Source organism: Rhipicephalus microplus, chromosome 6 (assembly GCF_043290135.1).
Source record: "Rhipicephalus microplus isolate Deutch F79 chromosome 6, USDA_Rmic, whole genome shotgun sequence".
NCBI lineage: Eukaryota > Metazoa > Arthropoda > Arachnida > Ixodida > Ixodidae > Rhipicephalus > Rhipicephalus microplus.
Genome location: NC_134705.1, coordinates 85,432,693 through 85,443,774, shown reverse-complemented (window position 1 = coordinate 85,443,774; position 11,082 = coordinate 85,432,693). Strand labels below are relative to the sequence as shown.

General features: G+C 54.2%; 2 pseudogenes; both read right to left on the bottom strand.

Annotated features, from left to right (window-relative positions):
* Nucleotides 1-2,532: 2,532 nt before the first annotated feature.
* On the bottom strand, nucleotides 2,533-2,711 carry LOC142766373 (U2 spliceosomal RNA; annotated as a pseudogene).
* Nucleotides 2,712-10,602: 7,891 nt separating this feature from the next.
* Nucleotides 10,603-10,781, bottom strand: LOC142766372 (U2 spliceosomal RNA; annotated as a pseudogene).
* Nucleotides 10,782-11,082: the final 301 nt, after the last annotated feature.

Here is an 11,082-nt window from a genome sequence, read left to right as displayed (position 1 = left end):
GGCAGGGGTAGAACCCGCGACCCAGGAGCTGCGAGCGCCCGCGTAACAGGCGCGGTAGCAGCAACGACTCTTTTTCGATGGTAGGGTCCCCGAGGGGTCAACGTCAGCGTGACGCGACCCCGGGACTCGCGCGTAGACTCGCAGAAGGAACGGCTAGCTCGGCCCTGATCCTCGCCAAAAGTCCGAGAAGCGATGCAATTCATTAGCACGTAATTAAAATCCATTCTTTCACACCTCGTACTTAGTTCTGGCCAAAAGCCGGGCAAACAGTAGCAAAGCAATTCCGACGTCCACCCATGCACAACCAGCATTGTGCACCGACAGCGGCAGCGCTGGCTTCACGGCATTGCTTTTATCCCCAGTCCGCTTGAAGTTTCTAGTTTCGCTTACAAACATGTTAAAACTGAAACCTTCTTTTTCCCAGAGGTCGAAGCCACGCGTGCTTGCTTGCATGCGTACTCTCTATGCGCCCATGACGTCACACCAAATGCTTGCCGGCGAACATTATCAGCCATGTCGCGAGGGATGCTACAGCACTTGTTTTAAAAACTGATGCATAGTGTACATGTCCAACTCGAGCACCAAAGTCTGGAAGGAAAAAAAAAAAAAAAAAATGACTGCGCAAAATGTGAATACGTCACCCATCCAACATGGCTTCTACGCCGGCTGCCCAAGCAACGCCTCTGCAACGACGCCCACAATCATCGGCAAAAAGGTGGTGCCTTTGGCTGCTTCAGCACGCTCAACATATGCCTTGCAAGTTCCGACGTGGCGGAACACCGCACCGAGGTCGACGAAGGTCCTGCCGTGAAAGGCAGACCCGGGAATGCGTGCGAAACGTCTACCGCGTGGGTTGTGAAGCCGGTGAATGAAGGATCATGTGGCAGAGGGTGACGGAACGTGAGTGTGCGACTTGCCGCTGCGATGTCGTTCAAGCGTTCAACGGGCCGGCAGGTTCTGTCTGTCGTGGTCGAAAACGTCCGAGTCAAAGTTTTGCTGATTCCGAGGGGTAGGAGTGCTATGGTGGCGTGTACGAGGCGCTGGTGCGGCGCTCCGTCGATCGTGCCGGACGGACATGAGGCGGCCGAAGGCGGTCGTCAAGTGGTCGCGGAAATCAGTGGAGAAGTACTCGCCTGCGCTTTTCGTCGAAGACTCGCGACAGACGGTCTTCGGGAGACACGGGTGGTTGCACAAATGCGACCGTGCGTCAACGTGCAGCCATATTCGTGGATTATTTCGCCCCATTACGATAGCTTCGTCACTGCGCTCGCTGGTGTTGCTTGTTTTTGTTGACCTTCACTTGTGGCTCACACCCACTGTGGGGGATTGGCTGGTTTGTTGTTCTGCTTCTTCGACTTCTACATACTCGGCTTAGTGAAGCTGTGAGGAGTGACGAGTGGGTACGGAGGCAAAGCGCGCCCGGGGCGTGATCTCACGCGTCCTGGGGTCCACGTCGCTTCAGGTACGTGCGTGGTGCGTCCGTACGTCTAGTGCGCAATTTTCTTGGAACTTCCAGCAACTGGCAATTCCATTGAGGTGAGCGTGCGAGGATGTTCGTTGTAATTAACGAGAGCCAACGGTGGATGAGCTGGTATGAGATGGTGTTCAGAAATGAAGTGTTTGATCAACAAGGCGATGCCCGCCGTGGTGGTCTGATGGCCGTAAGGTACTCGGCTGCTGACCCGCAGGTGGTGGGATCGAATCCCGGCCGCGGCGGCTGCATTTCCCTGTGCTCAGATTAGGGTGCACGTGAAAGAACCCCAGGTGGTCGAAATTTTCCCATAATCATATGGTGGTTTTGGGACGTCAAACCCCAAAGGTCAGTGGACATAGGAAAAGCACATCGGGGCTTTGCCGCTCCACCGTACAGCAGGTGTGTGCGGAGTGGGTCGTGTGGCGTTCTTTGCGATTTTAATTTGTGATGGGGAATAGTGTAGATGCGTAGACGTGGCGAGAGCACGCGTCTTCAGGTTCAGACGCCGCGTGAAGATGTGAAATAAAAATGCCTTCGCTTGCCACTGCAACTGTAAACAGAAACACCAACCAAACCCCATTTTCTAGAGGCTTTTTTATTTTTCGTTGCGAAACGGGTGAATTCGAAAAGCGGAAATAGCTTGGCACATACATACACACTTCTACACACATACATACATACACATCGCACATGCATACACATCGTATACACACTTCTAGCTTTCCTCCGAAACAGTAATGATAATTTCCTCAATAGTTTTATTGATATGAGTAGGAATGTTAAAAAAAATAAGAAACTTGAGTATGTACGTGTGAACATAACAAAATAAAAGAGACCCTCCATATATGAAATACACACGGAAACATTTATTTTCCCAGAGCAATCGTAAGTGCAAACACAGCTAGCGCACTCCCTGCCCGCGAATACCGCGTCAGCCGGGGCGGCGTGCCGCCACCGTCTCGGACACTCGACGCACCCACGCCGTTTACCCCGGTATCATGGGTAAATCCGAACACTCCTTCTATCATTGAATTTATTGTCGAACTCACCCCGCAGGGGGTGAGTGGGCCGATCCCGGAGGTAGTGCAATACCGGGCCAACCCGTGGCGGAGGTGAAGCAAGCTTCAAGCACTCCGCCGCATCACAAAAATAAGTTTAATATCTTGGATCCAAATAGGATCCGTATCAGATATTAAGCTGATAAGAACAGAGGTTTTCAAAAATGTTAGGAACATTTCTGACCGAAAAGGAAAAACTTGTTCTCATTTTTTGTTCCTTCAACCAGAAAGGAAGAAGGTGGTGTATCGTGAACTGTGTATAGAGAAGGTGAAAATAGGAAATAGCAGGGGAGAAAAAGTGAAAGGGGCGTGTGTCGTGTAGTATCACCTCTTATTTTTGCGATGTCTTTGGGAGGGTGACTTTGTCAGCACGTGGCCCAGCGAGTGACAGTCACTTTATGGCCACGTGTGCGCAGTACACTTCCCGAGAAGCTGCAATGGTCTCGCTCACTGCAAGCTTCTTAAGTAACCGGAGATATCTCCGGCTGCAGAGTTTTTTGAAAACTCTGTCATTTGCCGGGTCCCAGGAGCCAAGCATGCCGACGACGACTGCTTCGATCGTGACTCTCTGGTAGCGGCGGAGCAAGAAGTCCCGAACTGGTTCGTATTTTCGTTCCTTTTCCAGTCGGGCTGCCTCGAGTGCTTTGAGCCGGTTGTCAAAGGGGCAGGTCACGTCCACGATGATCGCCTCTTCCCCCCTGGCGAGAACGAGGTCGGGGCGAAGGTTGGTGGTACCAACCGCTCTGTTCTCATGCGTGACCGTGAACTTCTTGCTGGCGGCTTGTTTCACCCTCGCCACAATCTTGTTGTGACGACTGGTGTAGGCCATGCTGTGGCGCATGCAGTGACCCAGGACGTGTGGCAGCGTTTCCACTGCGTAACCGCACACACGGCACCGTTTGTCGGCGGAGGTGGTCCATGGGTTGGCTCCATTCACAGGTAGGAGGTTCAGGCGTGCCCTGTGAATGAAGCGCCAGTCGCAAAAGCGGGTGAATTTGCCGGAGCGCATGAAGTGGGAGCTGCTCGGGTCTGCGGCGACGCATTCCATTGCCTTCCCTTGATTGGGCATTTCTTGAAGGAAGCGATCGCGTGCCCGCATCATTCGGAAGCGCAGCGTTTTCACCACTTTTCGTCGTTTCTTTGACGTGAGAGTTTCCTCTCCGTCACACGTGATGCTGGTCCCCCCGTCCTCGAAAATTTCCCAGGTGACGTGTAGCCTGCGGGAAGCCTTCCGAGCCTCGGTCCAGACGGACTGCAGTTGTGTCGGCCGTGCCTGGAAAATGCCCTCCGTTTCGCCGCTGAGGTAGCAGGCGAGCTCCTCGTTGGTGGCCTGCCTGCGAATGCGCTTGGAGACAATTTTGGTTAGCGCTTCGAAGGCAAGTTCCCGGACCTCGAGATCGGCCGAGGTCAGAAGCTTGAAGGCGTTGTCCACGCGGCAGGCGTCACTTGTGTCTGCGGCGAGGGGGATTCCAGCTGCTCCGGCCGCTGCGCTGCCGTAGAGGTAGTTGTTTGCAGCGTTACCTGGAAGATAAAGAGTTTTCTTTATCAGGGGCCGGAGTGCGTCGTCTAGGCGGGCCCATTCCGCCTTGCCCACTTGTCCGCACCGCATGGCGAAGTTGAGTGCTGGAAAGACAAAAGTTTTCAGTGCATCAATTCGCTGCCATGGGGCAAGCATGGACTCGAGCAGGGTGCGGCCGACGGAGATCGCCTCATCGACCTTAGAGCGGTCTTGGAGAAGGCTGAACCCGACGGGGCGTCCTAGAAAAGATTGACTCTCGTAGTCACTGATGCGAGGGATCTCTTCTCCGTCGACGAAGAATTTCGTGTCCCTAGTGCCTACGGGAGTCCTACCAGAGAGGTGCAGGCTTCTGCACTTCTTGGGGTTCAGCCGAAGTCCCAGCTGGCCCGCGAGAGCCGCCACGACATTGATGCGGTCCTGCAGTTTCTTGGGGCTGTCCGCCAAGGGGGTCAAATCATCGGCGTAAGCCAGCACATTGTGCTGCCTCTCACCTCCTTGGACCGCCCGAATGACTGGATCGAGCACCAAGTTGAAGAGCAGGCCGCTCAGTGGGCAGCCCTGTCTAATTCCGGCGGAGATTGTGACTGGGGCCGTTGTCCCAGCTTCGGCGACAATCCGGGTGGCGTTGTCTCGGTAGAGGTCTGCGATGATTGCGCAGAAGTCCTCTCCTGCACCTGCACCACGAAGAGAATCGATTAGTGCGTTGTGCGGAACTGAGCCAAATGCGTTGGCGAAGTCGAGAAAGGCCACGCAAAGGTCACCACCGCCGGCCCGCGCGGCGTCCAGGCGCTCCTGCAGCACGAAGTTGTGTTCAAACACGCCGTCGTGCGGCAGGAACCCCTTCTGACACCTCGAGAGCACGTCATGGTCACACACCCACTGCTGCATGCGGGAAGCTAGGCAACCCGCATACAGCTTGGAGATGGTGTTCCCAAGGGCAATGGGTCTCCAATTCGTGACCTCACTCGGATCACCCTTCTTGTGGATTAGGATGGTCCTCGTTTCCTTCCAGGCGTCGGGCACTTGCTTGAAATGGAGGCACACGTTGAATGCTGCGGATAGAAAGAGACCATCAGGATCGTGTTCTTTCCAATGACGGTAGGTGATCCTGTCACTGCCGGGGGCCGTGTTTTCGCATCTGCGAAGACGGGCCGCCACCTCGTCGCTGGTGAATCGGGCGAGGCAGATCTCTGTCATGTCGTCCGGGCGAGCCTTGTTAAGGAGCAGGTGGGTGTTCCCTTCCTTCGGCGCCCATGTTTCAGCAAAGTGTTGCTCCAGTTTGTCGAGCGGAATCTCGCAGAGTTTTGTTTCGCCCTGTACGATGACACGAACAGCCCGACGGCGGTTGCGACGATACAGGCTCTGTATCTGCTGGGCGTTGTTCGGGTTGGTCGGGACGCGGGGTTTTCCACCGGCAGGGTTGTCTGGAATTTTCGCCTCCCTCCTCACCGCCGATACGGCCTCCTCCAGGATGGAGAGGAAGTCGTCCCAGCGCTCAGCAGTGGCGGGCTCCCGAAGCAGTTGCCGGATTCGCTGGGTCTGCTCTGCGAGTACGCTTGTGTCGTCGATTGGCCCGGAGAGGGTGATCTCGCCGGGGTTCACTGTCTGTGGGGCGGGGTCCTGTGACTCGCCGCCTGCGTCGTCTATCGAAAGTCCCTCGGGTGACGTTGGGGGTGTGGGGGAGTCGACGCTGTGGCTGACACTCCTGGCTGATGGACTTGGTTGAGGGTTCCCTTGTGTCGTGTCCAAGCTGTGCTGCGGTGCTCCTTGTTGACTGGTCCTCTGAGTAGCGCGGGCTGTGTCTGGATCCTGCTGGAGACGGGACGAAAACCGTGACCCTTCTGGTGGTGACTCCTCCTCGCTGGTTGCTGATGGAATTGTCGCATCCCTGGAGCTCTGGCTTGGAGAGCAAGCTGTGCTGCCTAAGAGAGGAGGGAGAGGGGTAGGGGCCCGGTCCGGTGATGGTGGCCGGGAACGCCGTGGGTTGTCGTGGTCCGTGTCGCTGTGCGGCGACTCATGTTGCCTGGGACTCGGCGTGATGCAGGACGCGTTTCCAACCTGTGAGAACAGAGAGGCACATGAAGACCTGCTCCTCGCGGTGGAGGCCTCGCTAGGCGTGGGCGATGGGGTGCCCGTGGTTGCAGAAACCCGGTCAGGGATTTCCTGCAAGTCACCTAGAAGGGGGGAGGAAGGTGTGAGTGGCAGCTCTGTTGGTGTTGGAGAGTCCGGCGCTGCGCTCAGTGTCGCGCTGTCCTCGCTTGGTGATGATCCCGTTGACGTCGTTGAGTTGGAGCTCTGTGACGATCGAAGGGTCATTGTTCGTGTGGCTCGGTTGCCGGCAGCAGCGCGGGGCGGTCGGCCAGTCGGAGTTGTAGTAGGTGCAGCCCTCGAAGTCCTTGCAGTCGGTGGTCGCTCGTTCATGTGCTGTGCTTCCTGTTTTTTGTGTTTGCGCATGTGGTTGTCCAGCCCTTTCCTTGTTGTCATGGTGGCAGGGCATTGTGGACACTTGTGCCTGTTGAGGTCGAGGGGCGACAGCTCGTGTCTACCTCTTGAGATGCAGGAGTGGAGTGTGGGATGCAGCCCAAGGCCGGTCGTGGAGCAGAGGGTACAGGTGTATGCCACCTTTACTTTGAGCTCATGCTCGTCTAGCAGATGCCGCACCAAGCTTTGTCGCCTGCTTGTCCAGCTGATCCCGGAGTACCGTACCCCACATTTGTCTATGGGGCAGGTGAAGCTGTGTGGGATTGGGAAGAAGACATCAAGGGTCCGTCCCTCCTTGCCCAGCTGGGGTTGGTTTTGGGCATCTCGCGGCCTCGGTGCAGTGGGCGTCCCGGCCTCCCCTGTATTCGGGGGACCTACCTCCTCGGACATCGCCTACTGGCGGGCGAACACTTCTAAAGAAAACAGGATTAGCACGGCCGGATGTACATCATTGTGAGAACACTTAGGCATCTTGTGAAAAAACACTTCAATAAAAGACGGCACTGTACACTTGAGTAAGAAGTAGAATGATGGAGAGGAGATAGAGGAAGAAGAGAGGAAAGGAAAAAAAAAAAAAGGTGGGGGTGGGGGGTGATCGTCAACCCATGCTTAAGTGGAGCTGACGACCTAAGACAAAGGGGAAAAGGAGGTAGTGAGTGACCTCCTCCCCCTGGTCGGGGGAGAAGAGAGAAGAGGGGTGCGCTCGCCCAGAGAGGAAAAGGAAGAGAAAGAAAGTGGAAAGAAAAAGGAAAAAAAAAAACACGGCGTGCGCACCAGTGAGAGTCGCGGGCTACCAGCTACATGGCGAGTGCAGCTGGCTGCCCCAAGGCAGAAGGAGTACTGACCGCCTCAGCAGAGAGGAGGGTACCAGAAGGAATTAGTAAAGAAGACAGAGGAAAGAGAGCGAGTGAGAGAAGAGAAAAGAAAAAAAAAAGGGAAGGCAGGAAAACCCGGTTGAGCGTGCCCTCTACTGACACGTGTCAGCAGAGGGGCTTCCGGAAAAAAAAAAAAAAGGAGCGTGCAAGAGTAGAGAGAAAGTCGCCTGGCTACATTGTTAGTGTAGCTGGCAACAGTGGGAGCGGGAGGGGAGCCTTAGCGCGGGCCACGTGGACGGAAAGTAGAAGAGAGGAAAAAAAAAAGAGAGAGAAAAGTGAAGAAAAAGGAGAGAGCGGAGACGCTGCTTCCACGTGGTCACCAGCGGCGCTCGCTGGTGTCCAGAGTAGAGGCGCGCTCCGAAAGAAGAAAAAAAAAAAGAAAAAAAAAGAGCGTGCAAGGAAGGCTTGCGCTATCTTACATCACTTGGGCAGATGATGCAAGGGCCGCTGAGCCAACTAATACACAAAAAAAGGGTGCTTTTCAGACGGGAAGCTGCCGGCAAGGCCGGTTGGAGCAGCCCGTCTCGCCGAGCACGAGAACCCACCCCCCCAAAGGGGGGCGGAAAAGAAAGGCAAAAAAGAAGTGTTTTTAAAGAACTAGCATCTCACCAATGACCAGAGCCAGAAATCCAGGGCAGCAGGAACCAAGTGTCAGCAGGGGGGTCCAAGAATCCGCAGGCAGTCGTTGCTGGTCGCTCGAACAAGCTAAGAAGGCATGCACACAACAACAACACAAGAAGAGACAGAGAAAGACACCGCACTAACCGGGCGGGTGGTCGATTGCTTCTACAAAGAGCAGGAGTAGGATGGACAAGCCAACACTACACTTTGATCTTAGCCAAAAGGCCGAGAAGCGATGCAATTCATTAGCACGTAATTAAAATCCATTCTTTCACACCTCGTACTTAGTTCTGGCCAAAAGCCGGGCAAACAGTAGCAAAGCAATTCCGACGTCCACCCATGCACAACCAGCATTGTGCACCGACAGCGGCAGCGCTGGCTTCACGGCATTGCTTTTATCCCCAGTCCGCTTGAAGTTTCTAGTTTCGCTTACAAACATGTTAAAACTGAAACCTTCTTTTTCCCAGAGGTCGAAGCCACGCGTGCTTGCTTGCATGCGTACTCTCTATGCGCCCATGACGTCACACCAAATGCTTGCCGGCGAACATTATCAGCCATGTCGCGAGGGATGCTACAGCACTTGTTTTAAAAACTGATGCATAGTGTACATGTCCAACTCGAGCACCAAAGTCTGGAAGGAAAAAAAAAAAAAAAAATGACTGCGCAAAATGTGAATACGTCACCCATCCAACATGGCTTCTACGCCGGCTGCCCAAGCAACGCCTCTGCAACGACGCCCACAATCATCGGCAAAAAGGTGGTGCCTTTGGCTGCTTCAGCACGCTCAACATATGCCTTGCAAGTTCCGACGTGGCGGAACACCGCACCGAGGTCGACGAAGGTCCTGCCGTGAAAGGCAGACCCGGGAATGCGTGCGAAACGTCTACCGCGTGGGTTGTGAAGCCGGTGAATGAAGGATCATGTGGCAGAGGGTGACGGAACGTGAGTGTGCGACTTGCCGCTGCGATGTCGTTCAAGCGTTCAACGGGCCGGCAGGTTCTGTCTGTCGTGGTCGAAAACGTCCGAGTCAAAGTTTTGCTGATTCCGAGGGGTAGGAGTGCTATGGTGGCGTGTACGAGGCGCTGGTGCGGCGCTCCGTCGATCGTGCCGGACGGACATGAGGCGGCCGAAGGCGGTCGTCAAGTGGTCGCGGAAATCAGTGGAGAAGTACTCGCCTGCGCTTTTCGTCGAAGACTCGCGACAGACGGTCTTCGGGAGACACGGGTGGTTGCACAAATGCGACCGTGCGTCAACGTGCAGCCATATTCGTGGATTATTTCGCCCCATTACGATAGCTTCGTCACTGCGCTCGCTGGTGTTGCTTGTTTTTGTTGACCTTCACTTGTGGCTCACACCCACTGTGGGGGATTGGCTGGTTTGTTGTTCTGCTTCTTCGACTTCTACATACTCGGCTTAGTGAAGCTGTGAGGAGTGACGAGTGGGTACGGAGGCAAAGCGCGCCCGGGGCGTGATCTCACGCGTCCTGGGGTCCACGTCGCTTCAGGTACGTGCGTGGTGCGTCCGTACGTCTAGTGCGCAATTTTCTTGGAACTTCCAGCAACTGGCAATTCCATTGAGGTGAGCGTGCGAGGATGTTCGTTGTAATTAACGAGAGCCAACGGTGGATGAGCTGGTATGAGATGGTGTTCAGAAATGAAGTGTTTGATCAACAAGGCGATGCCCGCCGTGGTGGTCTGATGGCCGTAAGGTACTCGGCTGCTGACCCGCAGGTGGTGGGATCGAATCCCGGCCGCGGCGGCTGCATTTCCCTGTGCTCAGATTAGGGTGCACGTGAAAGAACCCCAGGTGGTCGAAATTTTCCCATAATCATATGGTGGTTTTGGGACGTCAAACCCCAAAGGTCAGTGGACATAGGAAAAGCACATCGGGGCTTTGCCGCTCCACCGTACAGCAGGTGTGTGCGGAGTGGGTCGTGTGGCGTTCTTTGCGATTTTAATTTGTGATGGGGAATAGTGTAGATGCGTAGACGTGGCGAGAGCACGCGTCTTCAGGTTCAGACGCCGCGTGAAGATGTGAAATAAAAATGCCTTCGCTTGCCACTGCAACTGTAAACAGAAACACCAACCAAACCCCATTTTCTAGAGGCTTTTTTATTTTTCGTTGCGAAACGGGTGAATTCGAAAAGCGGAAATAGCTTGGCACATACATACACACTTCTACACACATACATACATACACATCGCACATGCATACACATCGTATACACACTTCTAGCTTTCCTCCGAAACAGTAATGATAATTTCCTCAATAGTTTTATTGATATGAGTAGGAATGTTAAAAAAAATAAGAAACTTGAGTATGTACGTGTGAACATAACAAAATAAAAGAGACCCTCCATATATGAAATACACACGGAAACATTTATTTTCCCAGAGCAATCGTAAGTGCAAACACAGCTAGCGCACTCCCTGCCCGCGAATACCGCGTCAGCCGGGGCGGCGTGCCGCCACCGTCTCGGACACTCGACGCACCCACGCCGTTTACCCCGGTATCATGGGTAAATCCGAACACTCCTTCTATCATTGAATTTATTGTCGAACTCACCCCGCAGGGGGTGAGTGGGCCGATCCCGGAGGTAGTGCAATACCGGGCCAACCCGTGGCGGAGGTGAAGCAAGCTTCAAGCACTCCGCCGCATCACAAAAATAAGTTTAATATCTTGGATCCAAATAGGATCCGTATCAGATATTAAGCTGATAAGAACAGAGGTTTTCAAAAATGTTAGGAACATTTCTGACCGGAAAGGAAAAACTTGTTCTCATTTTTTGTTCCTTCAACCAGAAAGGAAGAAGGTGGTGTATCGTGAACTGTGTAGAAAGAGAGAAGGTGAAATAGGAAATAGCAGGGGAGAAAAAGTGAAAGGGGCGTGTGCTGTGTAGTGTCGCCTCTTATTTTTGCGATGTCTTTGGGAGGGTGACTTTGTCATCACGTGGCCCAGCGAGTGACAGTCACTTTATGGCCACGTGCGCGCAGTACACTTCCCGAGAAGCTGCAATGGTCTCGCTCACTGCAAGCTTCTTAAGTAACCGGAGAT